The 22,560-nt window shown below is 43.1% G+C and overlaps 1 protein-coding gene across 11 annotated transcripts in view; it reads left to right on the forward strand.

The window, feature by feature from the left end:
• Nucleotides 1-22,560, forward strand: part of LOC144680470 (putative Polycomb group protein ASXL2) — a 312,304-nt gene that overhangs the window by 62,696 nt on the left and 227,048 nt on the right. For 2 of the 11 annotated variants that reach the window (XM_078541449.1, XM_078541451.1), the window contains one exon: nt 14,709-14,774. The exons of 7 other annotated variants lie outside the window; for them this stretch is intronic. The gene's annotated coding sequence lies outside the window, so the exon portion shown is untranslated. Of the gene's footprint in view, nt 1-1,984; nt 2,501-14,708; nt 14,775-22,560 lie in introns of those variants that run through there. 2 more of the 11 variants (XM_078541452.1, XM_078541464.1) reach the window with 1 other exon arrangement.

A 22,560-nucleotide genomic window follows, 5' to 3' on the forward strand; every position in this document is an offset into this window, starting at 1 on the left:
CAGTAGCTTTTAGCTTTTTGTTTTTATTTAGTTGGTTTATAAACCTTGTTAGTGGTTTATTTAATCTTGAACATATCAGAGTTTTTTTTACAAAAGCTATATTACTGCATCTGAAAGTGCTACATAAAAACTAAAAAAAAAGCTCCTTTCTTATATCGGTTGAGCATTCCGCCTAATCAGAAAGCGGGTCATGCTTACCACCCTGAGTGTCCTTGGTTTCTGGAGTTGGTGAACGAGGGAGGTTTTTGGATGATTGATAACTCTGTAGCCAAAAACTTCCGAAAATTGGCTGGAGAGCTCGCTTGCAAGGGTTGTCGGGTCTTGCAGTGCATGCACACCTATTTTGGGCCCGCAAATGCGCCCTTGATCAGCTGGGCCTGTGGATGTGCCTAGATTCCAGAGAGCTAGCTGCAGAGGAATCCAGAAGCTGAAGCACTGTTCTATGCTGAGCTTGAAACCTGGAGCTGCCTTTTTCCGGACTTTCCTGTGGCCTGAATCACAGTGGTGCAGATATTAGGAAGCCATGATTCGCTGCTGTGATTAAATCAACAATCAATCCGCAATCGTCTCATATGTAGCACTATAAATTTAAATCAAACAACTTACCAACTGTACTGCTAGCTACCTTGGATTACTATTGAGGTTAACATGCAACTGCCATGAATTCACAAAATACTACTGTGATTAAAACAGCACCTAATCCACAATTTAAGCGCAAAGATTGATTTCTAGGATGCTGCTAAGCAAGGAACAGGCAAGACGGCTTAAGGCTTTATATAGTCCTGGCAAGTCTGGCATCAAGGCAGCTTCAGGCTCGCTAAGCGACGTGCTTTGGCAGGCCCCACTTCTGCGTTCCTCTGCAGATGACTGTCCGGAGTCCAGGTGGAGGCACGAGCATACTCAATTAGGTGCAGCCCCAAACTGGTGTACGTGTGCAGAATGATTGTGAATGAAGCTGAATTTGACTGAGAAATTAAACCTCTTGCGATCACTTTGCGAGAGTGTCATGTCTGACACCCTCTTTCCCCTGGTGACTCTCATACATTGTCCAATACGGTAGAGTAGCACAATGCTCACTCTTTTTAGGTGAAATCCTCAGAGAACTTCAAGAGTAAATGTTTATAAAATGTTGGTGAAGTCTTGACAAAGTGTCCCAGAAAGTCTGCTGACATGTTTCAAATATTCTCTTCAGACCATTGCAAGTGATCAGTAAAAAGTGATATGCCTTTAAGTAGTACTCAAAATTCTCAGCAAAAACTTGTTTTCTTTTATTCAGCTGGTCACTGTTAGGAGAGGGCATTGGGGGCAAGTGCTGTCCACCAAAATGCTGTGAAACTTGATTAATGGTAGCTAACACGCAATTAAAGTGGTAATCAGACCCTTGACAACCCTATTGGCGGCCGTTTCTATTGCAAGCTTCAATTGCTTTACCAATGACGTATGTTATGCAAAACATTGGCTGAAACGGCATTGCAGGCCAAGACTCCATCCTGGAGGTTCTTTAGTGGTTGGAGGAGTTGTGGAAAATCACTCCCCGTGTCTTTCAAAATAAATAGCTCCTCCCACTATACTGTATACCATGCCAATATCAGAATTAAGCAAATGATGTGTTTGCTAATGTTTATGCTACTAAGCAATTGAGTTGTCTGATTTTTTTAATGTATTTCTTCTATTCTTTCTGGGAAGTTTCTCAAATCAATGCTATCAACCTAGCTTACGAGGAATTGAGAGGAGATACCCATGTCCTACCTTATCATGTTGCGACATTGGATCACCAAGTCATGAGCACTTTCACGCACTGCTTTGAAAGTCAACCAGAAATTAGCTTAAAGTTTAAGTGAATCTTTGCAGAATCCATTGACAACAGATACAGTCTCCTTAATAAGAAGGACATATTGGCAAAACAAGTCAACATTTACATATATGGGGTTGTTTACCATGTTCAGAGCTTGTTCTGCTCCACTGCACAACATTGGGTTAAACATCTGGAAAAAGATGTTTGAACCACACGCAAGTTGAATTGTAATTTCCCCTAATAGCAGCTGCAAAATTCTTTTCAAATGCAACCTTTTAAAGTTGACTCTTTCTAAGTATGTGGTGGATAGCTTTCAGTCCTACATTATTGAGGCTGCTTCAATAACTTGCCTCTGTAATTTGAGAGAGAAGTTTGTTTTACTGACTACTCAACGGATGGAAGCTGGATTTGGAGCACTCGCTGTACATTCTTTTCCTCAAACAATGCAGCCTAAACCATCTAGTTTTTCAATCATTTGCCTCGTTGTGAGGAAGATGAGATGTTTGAAGGACATCAGGTTTTGCTTTTAGTGCTTTTTTTTCTCCCGGATTACAAAAACACTGAAAAACAACAGGCGCCTGGAAAGCAGCCAGCTGCAGCACTGTAACGTTTGGAAATACAAAAGGGCTTCGAGGACGCAGTGTGCTGCTGGTGTAATGCTACAAATTTGGAGTGCTTGGTATTGTCAGCAGCACTTTCCCACAGGTTGGTAAATAAAGTTTTAAATGATTGATATGTCACTCTCCAAAATTTGATAGTTTAAGCAGTTCAGTTTAACCTTTTGTGGACTGCTCCAGTCTATCTATCTAGCAAAATAAGTTTAATGGTGATGTGGATGGGTAATGATGCAAGTTCAGAATTTTACATTTATTTTGGCCTTGTCTGTAAAATAGAGGCTTGTCACATGTCTACAAAGGAGATTCATTGCTCTCTGTTATCTTTAGCATTCATGTACTTGGTAAAAGAGTACCATCTTTCCCACAGTGTTCATTGTGTAACTGTGCTGGGTGTTGAGGAGTTTCCAGAGCTTGTTTAATTATAACCATCATTAATGATCGACAGATGTTAATTTTGTGGCAAATGTATTTTAAAAGCTGTCTGGGAGGTAGTATTAAAGAGTTAACTAAATTTTCTTTTTCCACATTAATAATAAGTTTGGAAATGATCAACCCCTACGATGCACATTGTTATGAGATAGTTCAAAATTTTATTCAATTGCAGTAAAATACCAATTAGAATATAATATTGGAGTTCCATCAAAGTAGGTGACAGCATATTTTTACATATCAAAAAACATGCTGTCACTATTTGATATGTATTGGTGCAGAATCTAAAGCAGTTACTATAGCTTGAATAAATAGAAATGCTTTTTAGTTAAAAATGCAATCAGAAAATTTAAGTGTAAAGAAGTAAAATCTTTCAGGTTACAGTGGTGTAACTTTTATGGCTCTGTGCTAGTTCCGAAAAATTTGGATGAATTGTTTTCAAATTATTGTGATATTTGAAACATTTATGAATTGGTTTTGAGAACATGGGAAAGCTGTATTTTCTTGTTTTCTCTTTGTCGCTAATTTTCTCCATTGCTTTCCTCTCCTTGCTGGGATAGAATCCCACAGGTGCTTGCCATTGATCTCAAGTGACTACCATTTGTGTGTGATCCTAAGCAATACCAGTCGGCTATTAAAGTATGGAATGGGCGGGGAAGATCATAGCCAAATCCAAGCTTGTCTCCATCTGACATTTGCACATGCGAATTTCCAGCTGGTGATCAGAAATAAGAATCCTGGTTGATTTTCTCCTATGTAGTTCGGGGCACTGACACCATGCATTTAATGCATCTAGTTGCCACCCCAGTTGAAACCAATTAATTTGGTGCAGACCAGAGTCAAATCTCTCATTTCCAGCTGTTTTCTCAGAGTTGTTGAACTTTCTAAGGAATGCAGCCAAAAATGAAAAAAAAACTTAAATTCCTGAAGCAGACAGGAAGTGATGAGCAACATTTTTGGGAAGAACTGCAGTGCACTGAGAAACACGTTGAGTTTCTGGCAGAATTCAAACAGAAATAAGCTTGTCGGCTCTTTGCTGTGTTTGACCTGTGACTCAATGTATGACTCCACATTGTAGTTATAATGTTTTTGTCTAGTCCTCTAGAAAACGCATTCATTCTTCTTGTCCCTGCTGAGAGCTCTGTGTATATGTGATGTTGAAAAACAGTTGAACTAGTCATTCACCTCATTGTGGGTTCAGAATGGCAGCCATGTTTGCCAACATCCCTCCTTGTGAAAGCAGTGTATTGTGTGAAGTCTTTTGAGACATTTTGCATGAGCCACTTAATAAATGCAAGTATTTGTAGCTTCTATGACTAGAGTAACTGTAGATCACTAATTGTCAGCAAATCACTTTAGATCTAGTGGGAACCAGTCTGTTCATAATTCCAGGCATTTGCAAATATTTCAAGGCTTTCAAGAGATTTCAAGATTTCAATTTCAAGAGAGGGTGCTAAGATTTTTACTAGAATGGTACAACGCATGAGGGACTTACTTATGTTGCAATAAGACAATCTGGATTGTTCTCCTAAGAGTAGAGAAGGTTAATGGGATATTTAGTAAAGCTGCTCAAAATTATGAAGGATGTTTATAGAGTAAATAAGGAGAAATTCCAGTCTGTTGGCAGGAGGGTTGGTAACCAGAGGACAAAAATTTAAGATAATTGGCAATAAAATACGAAGGTTTGGGATGTGCTAAGATACATTTCCCATTAAGGAAATTCAAGTTACCAACACTTTGTTTTTAAAAAACGTGGTTATGGTAGATGAGACAATTGGGTATCGGTGGAGAGTACTTTATGGTATCACCCCAGGATGGCTTGTTGAAAACAGACATGCCAGGAGCCACACTGGTAGATTTGTGGCATCTCCCTTGTCTACTGACATGACCTTATTATACTTAAAACAAAATTGCATTTCATGCTTACTCTATCTCCTTAAACTTTAATCGCCTGCACCCTTTTAACTATTTTTATCAGGGGAGTTGAAAATTGTACACAATCACACACAAAACGTAAACCAATAGAACTTGAAGAGTTTATTTGATTTTTTTCTCCAAATGGTAGCTTTCTTTCAGATAATGGACTTTCTTCTTAGCAAGCAACAACAACTTGCATTTACCTAAGCTCCTTTAACATAGTAGAACATCCCAAGGACATCATAGGAGCACTAGCAAATAAAGTTTGACAATGATCTACAGATGGAGATATTTGGACAGGTTACTGCTTGGTTAATGAGATGATAGGTTTTAAGGCATGCCTGAAAGGAGAGGGTGATACTGAGGTGGAGAAGTTTTGGGAGGGAATTCCAGAGCTTAAGACACAGAAACAGAAAATGCTGGAAAAACTCAGCAGGTCTAGCAGCATCTGTGGAGAGAGAAACAGAGTTAACGTTTCGAGTCCATATGACCTTCTGAAGAAGGGTCCTACGGACTCGAAACTTTAACCCTGTTTCTCTCTCCACTGATGCTGCTAGACCTGCTCAGTTCTTACAGCATTTTCTGTTTTTGTTTCAGATTTCTAGCATCCGCAGTATTTTGCTTTTATCCAGAGCTTAAGCCCAAGGTAGCTGATGGCCATCAATAATGGGACATTGGAAATGGGGATTGCACAGGAAGCCAGGGTTATAGGAGTATAGAGATATTGTAGGGCTGGAGGATGATTAGAGGGAAAGAATTTGAAAACACTGATGAGAATTTTAAAATTGAGGCATTCCATTTTAGGTTTGAGTGAAAGTTTGTATAATTGTGTACTGCTTTTTGAATGCCTGCCAACTCTTTTTGATTAATACTTATAATCATCTCTTACAGTATTTGCAGGATGGACAGAGTTTTTGTTTTTGAGAGTTTCTTGTTTTCTTATTGATGTTACTACTGCTGCTCGATAACCTGAGTGGCGTACACAATGATTTATGTTCTGGCCATAATATATTTTCCACTGTAAAGTTTGCTGTGGCTTATCCTGAAGTTGATAGTGTCACTCCAAATGCGCCGACGGGCGTGTGCTACATTGTGTATTGTGTATCTGAGTCTTCAGGGACAGAAGTTCTCTTATATTTTGGAGGAAACTGGAACACCCATTGTATGAAGTGACTGTAACCTGTTTGTACCTGTCCTATGAACAGAATGATGTGGCTCTCAGCCCAACAAGTTGGATTTGGGTCAGCGGGCTGCTATAGAATAATCTCAATATGTATTACAAAGTGACATGTTGTGTTGGTTTTGCTGATGGACCATGTTAGTGTGGGGATTCTCTAATGTAGAACCAACACTGGGTGGATGTCAATAGAACAGAATGATTTGAGGCATCAAAATATAATTTTCAAGCTAAACCTACGTCCATAACAGTATAAGTTCAGAGCACAAATCTTAGCATAATCCTGTGGCAGTGTGATTTTTGATAATGAGTTGTATTTCTGGTATCTAGTAGAAGGCTCTATATTACTGTCAGAAAATACCAATCAGCTTTCTTTGGAATGGGAGACTAATAAATGCTTTAGTATAAATATGTATCAACAAAATCGATGATCTGCCATTGGAGCAGAACTGGCGTCAGCTTTTTTAACATCTGCTTTTTTCTCTCAGACGTTAGTTGTGCAACCTCAACTTGTGCAATATGATAATGAATGTTATTTATGGCACAACCCCTGTGAAAGTGTGACATTCATTAGATTTATCCTATCTGGCATTATTTTTTCAATGCTTTCAGTATGATCCTACCAGAAACTCAAGTGACATATTTATTTAAAGCACAGCAAATATAGAAACATAAGAAAACATCATATGACCCATTAAAGTTCAGTGCTGCATTTTGCACATTGGGTGTCCTTTTTTATGACATTTAAATAATCAGAATTGTTTTTTGCTGCCAGTATCTTGCTTCTCAGATTATTTCAAATATTCATCATCCTGAGTAAGTAAATTTTTCTCGACATTGATTCCAACTTTATTTTTCACTTAATTCCATATCTTCTGGTTCTACACAATTGGGGTAGAATTAAATTCTCCATCCAGAGGTGGGCTGGGAGGTGGTGCAACACCTATAGTTGAGCGGGAAGGTACTGGATGGGGACCCCGTTACCTTCCCGATTTTCCCCCATTAAATCCAGGGAGGGAAGGGTCAAGGACAGCCTTCCTGCCAGAAGCCAAATGAGGCCAATAAGTGGACACTTAAGGGCCTCATCCTGCCACCGCTGGTTTTCAACTTGTGGCAGGGGGAGGCCGTGCCATGTGGGCAACTTGCCAAAACCCTGATGGGTATGCCTGCAGCCTGGTAGACTGTTCCCCCTACTTGAGTAACGCATGCCCAACGGGTTACCGAAGTGTGAAGATGCCTACCTGCCCTTAAAACTAATCCCCATCCAGCACCCACCCCGTCTCCTCCCCTCTCCCCATCACTGGAATTCCCTGACTGGGCCCGGCAAACCTGCCTTCGCTCCAGGCTTCATTGACGATCCTGCAGCCTGGGCCTCCTGCGGTACCAGCAGTGGACACCGCTCCCATGGTTAGGACTCCCAACGCCAACCAGGTAATTACCTGATTGGCACTAAATTGGAGTTGTGCGGGGGGGCTAGGAGTGGCAGCAGCGGGATGAGGAGCGGCAGCAGGGGGATTAGGAGCGGCAGCAGGGGGATTAGGAGCGGCGGCAGCGGGATTAGGAGTGGCGGCAGCGGGATTAGGAGTGGCGGCAGGGGGATTAGGAGTGGCGGCAGGGGGATTAGGAGTGGCGGCAGGGGGATTAGGAGCGGCGGCAGGGGGATTAGGAGCGGCGGCAGGGGGATTAGGAGCGGCGGCAGGGGGATTAGGAGCGGCGGCAGGGGGATTAGGAGCGGCGGCAGGGGGATGAGGAGCGGCGGCAGGGGGATGAGGAGCGGCGGCAGGGGGATGAGGAGCGGCGGCAGGGGGATGAGGAGCGGCGGCAGGGGGATGAGGAGCGGCGGCAGGGGGATGAGGAGCGGCGGCAGGGGGATGAGGAGCGGCGGCAGGGGGATGAGGAGCGGCGGCGGCAGGGGGATGAGGAGCGGCGGCAGCAGGGGGATGAGCAGGGGGATTAGGAGCGGCAGCAATGGGGTTGCCACTGGCTCTCCAGCCAGTGAATGGACCCACTGTCATGAGCATTAAATTCCGCCTCGGTTTCTTTTGTAGTAATGGTCTATTTTTATCTTGCCTTTCTGGCTGTATTTGTCATGGTCCCATTGCGTCTTTACATGAGGGTATGAATAAAAACATTGTACCTATCTCTGGGGCATGTAATTTTTAGATCAAGAGCAAGAGTAGAATATATTTTATTCACTGAGCATGTAACCTTCAAAATAATTTGTATTCTGATAAAAGTTTGCACAACAGCTCTCTGGGTTAATGGGACAAAGAAGAGTATGATTAACAATGTCGGTCACATCAGCTGCAATAGTTTTTAATAAATCTAAAACTACATTTTAAGAAAATCATAGCAGCTGTTGCAGTGCTAACCGCCAGTGAGATCCGTCCAAAAGCAGCTCATTTAGGCCGGGGCTGTTCGAGGCAGGTTAGTTTACAGTTTATAAAGCAGTCTGATCATATTATGCAAATTCAGCAATCATGTTTAGCAGAGTGATGGAAATTCAGATGATTTGCCTTGTGGATCAAAGTACATGTGAAATCTGCTGTCAATTGTGTGGCCGGCACATTGAATGTTTAGTAGGGCAAATCCTGAGAGATAAAGGGATGGACTGAGAAACCTACTCACAATGCTTCCAAGTCTGGATGGCTTAGAGTTGACCATACCCCATCCACCTTGAGGACTAGGCCATAGAGCTGATGGTGAGTCACTGCTTTACCTGTGGGAGATGGCAAGAGTGATGCTACAGTGTATGCATGGGTATACATCTGCACTGTTACCATGGCATCCCCCTGTGAAACAGCAGACATCCAGAGGCTTTCACTCTTTCTTTGTCTCCTGACTCCTGCATTCTTAGCTTATGACCTTTTTTTCCCTTTCAGAACCACTGTAGCAGTTGGGGTGGTTTAGTAGAGGCTGGTAATGGAGGAGGTGGAGGTCAAGGAGCAGGAGGCAAGAGAAGTCTTTCCCTTGAATTATGATGATAAAAGTGATGACAATGATGTGAAAGACATGGTATTTGAGGATAAGACTGTACAGGTGTTCCAAGGCTGGCTCTGCTGCAACTCCTTGAATTTCATTTGCTTGCTCACTTCCAAGTGCCAGTTCTGATATTTCCATTAGGCAGGGATTAGTTAGTGTCAGTGATTGCACTGGCTAATTCACAGAGAAATAGAGAGTGGATGAGGATGTACCAGCTTTCCAATAGAGACTGGTGATGTGGCTGGCCACAGCTTTGGAGTTATGGGACCTGGAGCACAAGACTTGGGGAATCAAATGCTCTTGTTGCTGGTTTTAATGGTAATGAGTTCCAACAGTTTTGGTGAACACATGGAAGATTTCAGAGTGTGTTGGGAGCTACAAGAATTCACTCTAGCATGGAAACACAGCATAAATGATTCCTGTCTCTAAATCCAATCATAAAAGCAGTACATGGATTTTACAACCGAATGTTGTCAAAACAACAACTACTTTCTAGACCAAATAATATTGCCATTACAAAAACAGAAATACCTGGAAAAGCTCAGCAGGTCTGGCAGCATCGGCGGAGAAGAACAAAGTTGACGTTTTGAGTCCTCATGACCCTTCAACAGAACTAAGTAAAAATAGGAGAGGGGTGAAATATAAGCTGGTTTAAGGTGGGGGGGGGAGAAGTGGGGGGTGGTTGTAGGGACAAGCAAGCAGTGATAGGAGCAGATAACCAAAAGATGTCACAGACAAAAGAACAAAGAGGTGTTGAAGGTGGTGATATTATTGAACGGGTTTTAGTAACCACCTTGTCAAACACCAGGAGAGAAATGGAAAGCAATGAAAGCAACATTGCCATTACCTTTTGAAGCTATTTTGTCATTTGTGGCTCTCCTACTCTTCTGTTGCAGTGGGAGGTATGGGGGGTGGGGGTGGTGGCTCGTGGGGTAGGGTGTTGTTGGTGGTGGGCTGAAGGTATTTAGAAGCTGGAATATTTAACTTCACATTTCCTTTTATAGGCTCTGATTTGTCATAATCTTAACAGTTATTACTTTGGCAATATTACAAAAGCAGGGATGGAATATAATGTGCATTTGGAGAATCTAGTTGTTTTTGCACCCCTAACCCCCACACCCACTGCGCCCCCCCACAACCCCCACCACTTGCCTGGTATTGTTATGTCTTGTTTAGTCACAACCTGTGCATCAGTACCATAAGTCATATTCGAGCGCAGTGTCCTGGATCTCTATCTGATCTGTTTTGTTCAACTTCATTGTTGTTACTGATGGTCTTCTGAACAGTTGTTCAATGTGCAGGATGTAAGCAAATTATTACAGCCTTCTGGGTGCCCGTTACTCTCTGTCTGTGGTTTCCAAACCCTAAAATACAAAATAGCACTCAAATAGGCACATGAAGCTTGGGACTAGGATAACTTTGAACATAAGTAGTTTACCTTGTATTACCGTACTAATCTTAAATAACCCAATCTTTCACATGGGGCAAGAGTGAAGATGGGATAATTAAGCTGTTGGAGCTCTCCATGGATTTTGCTTATTTACCTATTGCAACTTGATTATTTAAAAAAAAATGTCAGGCAACATTGTATTGCAGTTTTCGCAGAGTGCTATGGACCGAATTATTTCACTGTAGTTGACTTGCTTTATGGTTGAGTTCCAAAGTTTACTCCAGTGCATTCCAATATGCACCTGGAAACTCATTTTCCTGGCTTTGTATTCAGGTTAATAGGCTAACAATTCGCAAATTTGGTGCAGGGCATTTTGGTAGCGTGCTGTCTCGGGATGCTGATGAAGACATCTGTGCACGCATCCAGAAGAGAAGTTCTGCCTACAGCCGACTCCATGATTATGTCTGGAAGTAGCGTGGCATTAAGCTGAAGGCTAAAGTCAAACTCTATCAGGCCATTGTCCTTACCACCCTGCTGTGTGGCGTAGGTCTTCTATAGTCCTGGAACAGTCCCACCAAAGATACCTGAGGTCCATTATGAGATTTTGATGGCAGGATAAAATCACAAAAAACGAGGTCCTTCATTGTGTCGGGCTCAACAGAGTGGAGACCACCCTCCAGAAAATTCAATTTCCACGGATAAGCCATGTCTCCCACATGGATGACAGCAGAATTCCCATGCAGATCTTCTATGGGGAACTGTCTCAGGCAAAATGTCATCAAGGTGGTCAGTACAAGTGATACAAGAACTTCCTAAAAAAGAGCCTTACAAATTTCTGCATTGCAAACCACCTCTCTATCGCCTCTCTGGAAACAGTGTAGCCAACCAGCTCACATGGAGGCAAGCCCTGAAATTTGGTTCAGTATGTTTCGAGGACCATGTATGCCAAACTTTGCAACATCCAGCATGCTCAGAGGAAGGTCAGAGGTGGCATAGCTGGAGAAGCCCGCCCAAAGCACCTGCATTGACAATATGAACTGCCAGTCCTCTGTGGACATCTATGTCAATCTTGCATGGGACTCTTCAGTCACGAGAGTACCCACAGAAGACAATGAAGTCACTTAGAGCTTGGGCATACTCGAATAACGAGGAATCTACCACCACGAGGCAGAGTATCACCAAGGCGGAAAAAAGTGAACGATATAAATCTTTGCAGAAGGCAAGGCTTTTTGCACCACTTGTACCAAATAAAAATTTGGTCTGAGTTCCGATTTTGTTGCATTCAATGTTCACTAGATTCAGTTCTAGTTCTGTGAGTGCAAATACAATCCGCTGCTTAACTCAGTTGATCCCTTCTGTACAGTAATTCTCCTCCACTGGTAAAAATGAAAATTAATTTTCATTATTTCAAAAAGCATGGATTTTTTTTTATCATGGAATGAAGGAATGACACTTCACACTTAGTTTTTTTTGAGCCTGAGAGTTTGTTCAGCAGTAATTATTGACTTAGCACTCTGTTAAAAACTTAGTTACACCTCAAATTCACCAAGGCTCAACATTTTCAATGTCTTTCAAAAAACAAAATAGGGTGCAAAAAGTTGAAGTTTGTGTCAAATCAATGATTCTGTGTTAATTGCAGCTACTAAGACTGCAGCAGCGCATCCTGTGGAGGATAATCACTGACAGCAGTTCCTGGATTTCAGCTTTTAACTGCGCCCATGTGAACTCCGGATATTGCTGTCAGTCTTGCACAGTAATGATGACGACGCTGAAAGTTTTGCCATGGTTATGATTGCGATTTCTGAGCCAATATCTGGTCATGTTCACATTGTCCTTGGTGGAAACTTGCCACGTGTGAATTGGCTGCTGCATTTCATTCATAACAAGAGTGACCACGCTTCCAAAGTGCTTCATTGGCTGCAAAGAGCTTTGGGGTATCCCGAAGTTGTGAATGGCGCTGTATAAACACATGTTATTGGCTTCTTTTCTTCCAATGAACTGGGTTTCATAGTACCAGCAGCCTAGCAAGTGCAAAAGCTGAAACAAGTGCAGAAAGTACTAGAGAAACACAACTTTTGTAGAGAGAACAGTTAAGTTTAAAATGTTGGGTGCCGATCCTTCTTCAAGTTTGAAAAATAAAGAGTCAAACAGGCATATTAAAACAATCAGAAAAAGAGAAGAGGATAATATGCATATAAAAACAATGTGACCCGCCAAAAAATGAGGAGTGGAATGATGTAACAGATCATCTGTGCCAAAGAACGGATGGAAGCATCAAGATGTTCAGAGATAAATGCTGTGTAATGAGCTATGAAAGTGGGAGGCCTGGGAAATAGTGAAAAAGGAGAGCTTAAAAACCTGGGGTCTGATGTGACAAAAGGATTCTGGTCTGCTTCCAGAACCCTCTTTCCATACCTGACCCCCACCCTAGGATGACCTACACCACCAACCAATTTCTCACCATTTCCAACCAGTAAGCTGCACCCACAGTATTCAAATGAGGCCCAGAGTCACATTTGCCTCAAGGCAGTGTAGAAAACGCTTGCTCTGGGTGCAAGTTGCAATTGTCTCTTGAATGTTGTCAGTTCTACCTACTGCTCTTCCAGTACAGCTACAACACTGGCATCAACACAGAAATGTGGAGATTGCCCAGGAACGTCCTGTCCACAAAAAGCAGAACAAATCCATCCTGGATACTTTCAGCCCCATCAGTCTACTCTCAATCATGAGCAAAGTGATGGAAGGTGTAATTGACAGCATTATCAAGCTGCACTTATTCAGCAATAATTGCTCACTGATGCTCAGTTCGGGTTCTGCCAGGGCCAGTCAGCTCCTGACATCATTGCAGCCTTGGTTCAAACATGGACAAAAGAGCTGTACTCCCGAGGTGAGGTGAGAGTGACTGCCCTTGATATCAAGGCAGCATTTGACTGAGTGTGGCATCAAGGAGCCCCAGCAAAACTGGAGTCAGTGGGAATCAGGGGAAAACTCTCCACTGGTTGGAGTCATACCTAGTACAAAGGAAGCTGGTTCTGGTTGTGGGAGGTCAATCATCTTAGTCCCAGGACATTGCTGCAGGAGCTTCTCAGGGTAATGTCCTCGGCCCAACCATCTTCAGCTGCTTCCTCAATGACCTTCCCTCCATTATAAGGTCAGAAGTGGGGATGTTCGCTGATGGTTGCACAATGTTCAGCAACATTTGCGACTCCTCAGATACTGAAGCAGTCCATGTGTTAAATGCAGCAAGACCTGGACAACATTCAGGTTTGGGCTGACAAGTGGCAAGTAACATTTGTGCCACACAAGTACCAGGCAATGACCATCTCCAACAAGAGAGAATCTGACCATCTCCCCTTGACATTCAGTGGCACTACCATCGCTGAATCCCTCACTGTCAACATCCTGGGGGTTGCCATTAACCAGAAACTGAACTGGACTAGCCATATAAATACTGTGGCTACAAAGGCAGGTCAGAGACTGGAAATCCTGCAGTGAGTAACTCGCCTCCTGACTACCCAAAGCCTGTCCACTACCCACATGGCACAAGTAGGAGTGTGATGGAATACTCTATACTTGTCTGATAAGTGCAGCTCCAACAACACTCGAAGGTCGACATCATCCAGGACAAAGTAGCCCACTGGACTGGCACCCCATCCACCATCTTGAATATTCACTCCCTCCACCACCGATGCACAGTGGCAGCAATGTGTACCATATATAAGGTACACTGCAGGAACTTGCCAAGGCTCCTTTCAACAGCATTTTCCGAACCCGCAACCTCTACCATCTAGGAGGACAAGGGCAGCAGATGAATGGGAACGCCCCCACCTGCGAGTTCCTCTCCAAGCCACGTGTCATCCCGACTTGGAGCTGTATCATCATTCCTTCACTGTCACTGGATTAAATCCTGGAACTCCCTTGCTAACGGCACTGTGGGTGTGCCTACACCACATGGACTGCAGTAGTTGAAGATGATGACTCACTACTCCTTCTCAAGGGCTGTTAGGGATGGACAATAAACGCTGGTCTAACCAATGACACCCACAGCCCATCAACGAATAAGTAAATAAATACTTGACTGTAAAATCTGCTCTGTCAATCATTGCTTGATTCCTCTTTGCATTTTCTGCTTTATTCATATGTACATTTTTCCCTACCCCTATTTCTGATTGTATTAATATCATTCTCTACCTCCTATTTTTCAGTATTGATGAAGGATCTATACTCAAGGCACTAAAATGTGGTCTTTCCTCAAAATCTGACAGAACTGATGTGTATTAATTCAGCATTGTCAATACAACTTATTTTTAATTGAATTGTCCCACCATAACAAACAAGCTTGCATGTTTTTGAAAAAAAAAGCTTGTGGTGTTGACATTTTTAGTTTTCCGTGTATTTCAGTGAACTGTACAAGTGTTGTGATATTATCTGGCGGATAATGAGTTCTCCAAAGCCGGCTGCTACTATGTAAGTACAAAACCTGCATTGTTAAATTGGTTTACTGTTCAGATCAAATTATGCTAGGTTTGGTGCTGAGAAGTCGATAGGGGTGGAGTCTATCATATTAAAAATAAGTTGTTTTGATGTCTGGACTTCTTATTTTCATAAGGAGAAAATATTTGGCTCTATGTGCTGTTAGAATTGCATAATGACCTACAAAAGGAGTTAAAATTGGCAGAAAACACCTGTAACATACAGTCTCCATAAAATATGCCATGTAATATTTCTTTATTTTAAAGATTCTTTGACTATTAGCAGAACTGGAAAATCAAGCAAACCCATTAGCTGTTTTGAAATTCATATTGCCCGGGCTCAGAAGGGCGGTCACCAAGAAATGTTATCGAAGACATTATTATGTGTTTAAGTATATGAGGATGTTTCAGATGAAGCAGGTGTTACACAGTTCTTGTTGATACTAAAGACTGGGGTCAAGGTTCTTAGACTGAAGTAATACAGCAAGTCCTCACTTTAAGTCACCTTGTTTAAAGTTGTTTTGCTTTAAAGTTGTTTGTTCTTTAGGGCTTTTTTTCAATTGACGTTGCCACTTTCAGTTTTGCGCCATCTGCACTCTGGCCCCGCCCTCACCCTCCCACCCCATGCTGAACTTTGGGCCAGCCACTGCCATGTTCTAATGCTGGAGCCCCCGCCACACTCACCAGAGGCCATGGCTGTGGGGACAGAGCGAGGCCCAAGATCCAGGAGCAGGAGCTCTGGGCAGTGACGGGAAGCTGCTGGCCGCCAATCTGGGTGATGAAGTGTGAGTAACCTGGGATGCAGGGAGGGAGCAAGGCCTGTGGCTCCGTTCACCCCACCTCCCTGTGCAGGCTCTTTCCACCTGCCCCCCTGGCTCCTTCCCTGGCCACCAGGGTCCAGCCTTGGCCCTCCAAGGCTCCCCCTAGCTCCATCAGCAGCCCCCCACCCCCGTACCTCCCCCCCTCCCTCCCCAGCTCCATCCACCGCACCCTCAGGACAGGAGCTCGGCCCCTGCAAACTATCAGGAAGAGATCCTGGCTCTGGAAAGAGAGACAGAGTGGGAAAGAAGAGGGAGAGAGAGAGTGGAAAAGGAAAGCAAACAAAAAGTTGAGCTGAATTTCAGGAGTGCTGTGGGTGTGCTACTCAGGACTACTTTGGGTGATTTAGTGTTATCCAATTTGAACGTATACACTATTTCAGTGATTTATTGTACTTTGCAAGTTATTCCAGCTATTAATGCCTGTATGGTACAGTATTTCAACTTGTACATTAGTTTCTCTGGGCAAGAACTGTCCGAAGGAACCTAACTCCAGCTTTAACATTGATTCCTATGGAAACCCATGATTTACTTAGGGCAGAATTTTGCCCTCGGGGTGGGGGGTGAGGTCAGGAAGCTGCCTGCCGCCCATGATCGGCACCTGACCGTGATTTTTGGCCTGCCCAGCATGAAACGCGAGCAGCAGCGCTGAGTGCTGCCTGTGCTGGGGACAGGGTGGTGGGGGATGGAGTGCGAGCGGGCCGAGCACAAACTTGGCGCATGCGCGCGAGCGAGCGCTTCATAATCTCCCTGAGGCACGGAGCTGTCCCAGGGAGATGAAGAGATGTATAAAAAATAAAAATGTAATGAAACATGTCCCTTCATGTGACTCTGCCGCATGAGCAGGGACGTTATTGATGAAAAACTAAAGTTTTTATTTTATTTTTATTTGCTTTTGGAAACCCCATCCCGCCCGTGGGTGAGGTTTCCAAAACAACGCAAAGGCCGCTTGGCCTTTCGCTTGCCCGCCAACCGTCAGGTTGGATCGGCAGCAAAAATTTATATTTAACTGATTACTTAATGGCCTTTTCAGGCCTTTAAATTGTCAGCAGGCCTCTACCAGCTCCGGCGCGCGCGCACCCGCCCACCGAACTATCGCGTGACTGCGCGTTGACGTCGGCACGCTCAGCCGACATCAACGCGCATCATTTCAGGCTTGAGCGGGGCTGGCGCACACCCGCCTGCCCAGCGAAAATTTCTGCCCTTAAAGTTGTTTCACTTAAAGGCGCGATTTTCAGGAACACAACCACAACTTTAAGTGAGGACATACTGTAATTAAAAGGGCGTTACATTATATTGGTTATTCCCTGCCAACATGACAGTCCTTTAGCCAGATATTTCTGAAATAAAGTTACAAGGGAAACATAGTTTAACAGATTTTCTCACTGCTTAAAAATCACTCTGATTTAACGAATGTCTGTCACTCTGCTAGCATGTAGTCGTAAGTATGGAAATTACTCAAGATATGTTGGGGTGGTAATGGAAACGCATTGAAAATGTTTTATTTTTTGTCTTGGAGCACTTGGTTTCAGTTTATGAAACAATCACTTTATAGTAAGCATGATCTCAATGCCAAGTCAAATAATATTTTTGTTTTGAAAAGTGATTTAAAATGTAAGAACTCGAGAGTTTTCAATAATCGCTCCAGCATGTCTTAAGTGCTAGTTTGGCCTATTTTAGGGGGAGAGAGCCGTTTTCCTCTGAGTGGACTGCTGGAGTTGATGAAGTAAAATTGTTAATTTAATGATTCTAAAAGTTGCGTTGCACATTTATATTGATTCTGTTTGAAAGACAGCCTCAACATGCTGAGTCCAAAAAGAATGATATTTTACTTTTGTTAACTTTGTTACCTCTCAGGCCTCCAAAGCTCCTCAGTCTGTGAAGTGCTCCTGTTGGTGCACTATGGTATTTTAACTGTGCAGTTGAGTATACAGTAGCCAAAGGCAATAAAGAGAATGATTTATTAACATAATTGGTCAAAAAAAAGTTCTCCTGAGATATCACAGATGTCCTCGACAATTGCTGCTCCCTCTTGATTTTTTTTGGTCTTGATTTTTTTTTGTCTGGATCTGTTTATGCTGTAAATAACCTCTCTTTTTGTCCTTTTCTCATGGTAAACCTCATCAATCCTATGGTGAATCCCCTACTTCATCATAGGCCCTCACCTTGAATTTACTGGGGCTTGCATTGGTGAAGCTGGGAGCCTTTATAAAGATCACTCCTAAATACCAAATAAACATGTAGTTTGGGTAGCATAGCCATCTGCACTCAAAGTTCTAGAAAAATAAGCTGTTGAATCCTTTTTTGTGTTTAGAAGCAACTGTAACACAGTTGCATCAACACAGTTGATTTTCTGTCATATTTCATGTAATCTGGCCATAACAAACCAGCGTTATCATATGTACTTAACTTGTTTAATGATATATCATTAGGTTTTGTCTCAATGCAACATCTGGCAAAACACTGCACCTGCTGGAAATCTGAAATGTAACACAGAAAATGTTGGAGCACTCAGCAGGTCAGGCAGCATCTGTGGAGAGAGGGAAGTAAGGTTAGCATACCAGGTCAGCAATTGTTTTTTTCAGAACCATTTTTTATGTATCATCTTTTATGTAGCAGGACATCCCAAGGACTTCAAGGAAGCAGCAAGGAATGGGCTCCAAGTAGCTATAGGAAGTCAAGAGAGGTGACCAATGGCTTGGTCAGAACAATGGGTTTTCAGAGGTATTTAAAAAGCAGAGAGAGAAGTAGAGAGGCAGAAGGATTTAGGAATGAAGTTGCAGAAAACAGGACTAAGACAGTTGAAGACAATGCCACTAATAGTGGAGTGGAAGGGGCATGGAATTCCCAGAAGTTCAGAATTAGAGGGCTGATGGGTATGGGAGGGAAGGATGCAGAGGAAAGTTGGAGTCAGGCCATGGGAAAATTTTACGATGAAGATAAGTATTTTAAAATTTGGATTTTATGGGACAGAGAACAGTGTGGCTCAGTGAAGACAGGGTGAATGAGCCATGAAGCAAAACAAGATGTCATTGCCAGTTTTAATTCCTTTTCCTTGGTATTCACGGATAATGCGCCTGTGACAGAGATTTCACTATTTTAACTGCATATATGTGTACATTTTAAAGTACTCCGCATGCAAAGCAGTGCAGGAAACTTTAACTTTCCCTATTGGACAGAAATGGAGTGGCTCCATTCCTGCTTATTTCCGATTTTAACACTGCTGGTTTCGCTGGAGGATGAGGTGCCCGTTAGACGCATGCAGAAGCTTTGTTCTTAAATGCTAATCAGAATCCCAAGATGACCTTAGCCACTGTAGCTTTCCCACCAGGCTGAAGCAAGTCAGCAGCTGGGGGGAATGACAAAGATCCAAGGTAAGTGTTAAACTTTGCTTTGTGGGGAAAAGGCCCCGGATTCTCCCTCATGAGATCATTCATAAAACACCTCTTCATCCCTGCCACTTAGCTGTAAACTGACTGGGTGCATAGGGCTGCCTGACCTTTGACTGCCTTCATTTTAAATTTTCATTGCTGTTTTCAAATCCCTTCTTGGCTTTGCCCCTACCCATCTCTGTTACCTCCTGCGGCCCCACAAGCCTCAGGTATCAGTGCTTCTCTAATTCTGGCCTCTGAGCATGTTAATTTTAATCATTCCGCTATTGGTGGCCATGCCTTCAGTTGCCTAGGCCCCAAAATTTGGAATACCCTCCCTTCACCTTGTTTTCTGTAATTAAGATATTCCTTAAAACCTATCTCTTTGACCAAACGTTTGGTCATCTGACCTAATATCTCCTCCTGTGGCTCAGTGTCATATTTTGTTTCATAATGCTCTTGTGTAGTGCCTTGAGTTATTTCATTATATTAAAGGTGCTATTTTTATATGTATATATATATTAGTAGTTGTTGTTGCTGCCAGCAGCTACTCTACACCCATTTCCAACCTGTTCCAGGTGGAGAGTTAAGAGGAATATTTAAATGAGGGAGTTAAAATACCCTGGGCCTGAAACTTAAGTCAGTAAGTGCATTTCACACACACTCTACTCCGCACCTGCCTGAAATTTCCTCCAGGTCAGAATTGATCTCTGGCAGGAGGTGGGGTCCCTGCCCTTCCCCTGGCATAAAAGTCAGGGGCAATCTCACCTCTGCTTGGCTGGCTTGCCCTGCCGCCATTTAATAGTTGTCGGGCCATTAGTTGGCTTGAGGTGAGTGTTGCACCCCCATGGGCCATTAATTGGCTCCCCCCTTAAGGGCCTTAATTAGCCCATGGAACGAGCGGGCCACCCAACACCTCCCTGCCACTGGTAAAGTCTTAGCAGAAGTGGGCAGGTATGTGCCATTGCCATGGTGCCCAATTTTACAATCCCACCCCCCGACCTGCCATCCCACCCTCAGGGGGCAGGAAATTCCATTCCCCAATTACATTGCACCCCGTTATGACAGGTGGATGCTGAGCAGGGAGTTTGGGAAGGGCTAATGGACAGAATTTGGGTTTGATTCAAATCGAAGGAGCAAGGAAATGAAAATTCCATCAGATATAGGCATTTGGCTGAAGGTATGGCTTCAGGTAGTAATTAGCGGTGCAGTATCGAGAATCAGACGAACAATAGGTACAACTGGAAGGTGTGACTGGAAAGGATTTCATAATGTGAGGTTGAAGGTCTTGCTGTTGGGTCACAGGTGCAATGTCGCTGAATCTGGTTGCAGTTTAGGATTTTGCTTTTCATCCATTGATAACTTTACAAACCCATTAACTTTATGCTAATATTTAATTGTAGTATGTTTTGTGTGTCTGCTTGCATCAATTTCTTGCATATCATATTAGGAGTGAAGTCCATAAACCTGGCTGACTCTCCTATGTAGTGCTGAGGAAACGTTGCACTGTTGGAAAGCCGCCCTTCAGATAAGATGTTAGACTGAGGCTCTAAATTTGATGAAGTTCTGTTTGTATTGTTTTATCCCTCTATGCTTGCAATCTGATATATCACTGCTCAATATGAAAAGATGACTTCATATGGTAACAGCTTTCCTACCTTCCTTCCTTTTTTGGCTTTTTCCCATGTTACTTGGGGTCACCATAATGCTGGTTGACCATCTTCATATTAACCATAATTTTTCTTTGGATTTGGCGAGTGGTTTTACAGGCGGATTCCCTTCCTGCTGCCGATCCTTTCCATTTATCCAGGCTGGGACCGACACCGATACCAATACACGCTGGCTTACCGGTATCAGCTTTCCCACATCACCAGCAAACTCGTGTGTTTTAAAATATATTAGGCTTAACATTAGTAATTATGAAATAAACTCTTAAAATGATGCATTTTTTGCAGCTCTGGGCAATTTGTGCCTGACTTTCACAAAGAACACAGAGTTAGATAGAAGTTAGAGTATAGAAATATGCTATTTGGCTCTTCTGACAGAAATGCAGGAGGCAGTGCAACTTATTGTAAACTGTTTCTCTGAGGCAGCAAATGCCTTTGGTCTTAATATTAGCCTAAATGAAACAGAAGTGCTGCACCAACCATGGCCCTGAGGAAATTAAAATCCACCACGGATCAGCATTGACTGCCGCAACGTCTATGCAGTAGAACAGTTTACCCAGTTGAGGTAGCATTATCACAAATGTTGCCATTGTCAACAAGGACAAGCAACAATTGACTCTCCAAGGCTGATAACTCCTTTGGCTGCTTCTCTAAGCGTATCTGGCAAACCCATTCACTTTGCATCGCTACCAAAATGTAAGAATACAGAATGATTGTCATCATCACCCATTTGGTGCATGGATCAAAATCATGGGTTCTGTACAGAAAAGAAATGTGACTGTTGGTGCGCTTCCATCAGCGATATCTTCGATCCATCATAACCATCAGATGGCAGGACTATGTCACAAACAATTAAGTTCTTAACTGAGCCAGTTCCGTTGGGTAGGACATGTGTCATGCATGGAATATTCAGAATGCCAAAAGCAGCAGTTTATAGTGAATCATACTCTGGTAAGCAAGACTGAGATGCACTTTGCAAACACTTCAAAGACCAGCTGAAAAGATAGCCCTCCCTGGCTAACACTGATCAACAGGTGTTGGGAGCAGGAGGCTGCCGACAGAGACGGTTGGTGCACAACACCAGGAAAACAATCTACAAGTTTGAAACAAACGGACATGAGGCCGCTGAAGATGGGCGCAGACAATGGAAGGAATCTGCTTATACCAGAGGACGTCCCCAAACAGGAGCTCCTGTGTCCCAACTGTTCAAGATCCTGCAGAACAAGAATTGGCCCCTTCCATCACCGTTGATCATCCAAACACCAGAGACAACCCTTCCCATGGTCTTCACCTGTGAGGGATCTGTCAACACCATTAGAGCGCTGAAACGTGCTATTTGGCCAAAAAATTCATGTTTGCGTTTATCCTTTACTCAAGCAATAGACCTAAACCAGTGTGCCCACCCCATTCCTGTATGTTTTTATTCCCTTTTCCTTCAACCATCTGGATCTGTGTTATCTCTTCCAGATCCTCCTGCTCACTAACATCTTACAATATACCCTCTGACTGACTTACTTACTGAGCAAATGTACCTGGGTGTTCGGATTGGGAAGGTACCATGACAGAGTCGATGAATCGGGTGGGAATGGTGCTGACAGGTTGCTCGTCAGATCCTGTTTTCTGTAAAAGACCAATATCTGAGAGACGCAAAAGCCACTCATTGCTTTTACCTTAGAATGATAGTTTACCTTTCAATTAATCAGATTGCCTGAAGATGGAAACACTTGCAGTATTATAGGTGAGCCATTCCGTTATCAACTGAGCCTGACAGCTCTCCTCCAAACTTGACATCTCCTACTGCCTCCCTGGTGTGTTTGCTGCAACGTTGTAAAGCTTCCTTCTCATTCTTACAAAAGGGCCTGAAAGTTTTCCCATTTCCACCCACGGCACTTCATTGCCACTTATTGTGGGTGACCTTTTCCTTT

Source organism: Cetorhinus maximus, chromosome 5 (assembly GCF_964194155.1).
Source record: "Cetorhinus maximus chromosome 5, sCetMax3.hap1.1, whole genome shotgun sequence".
Lineage (NCBI taxonomy): Eukaryota > Metazoa > Chordata > Chondrichthyes > Lamniformes > Cetorhinidae > Cetorhinus > Cetorhinus maximus.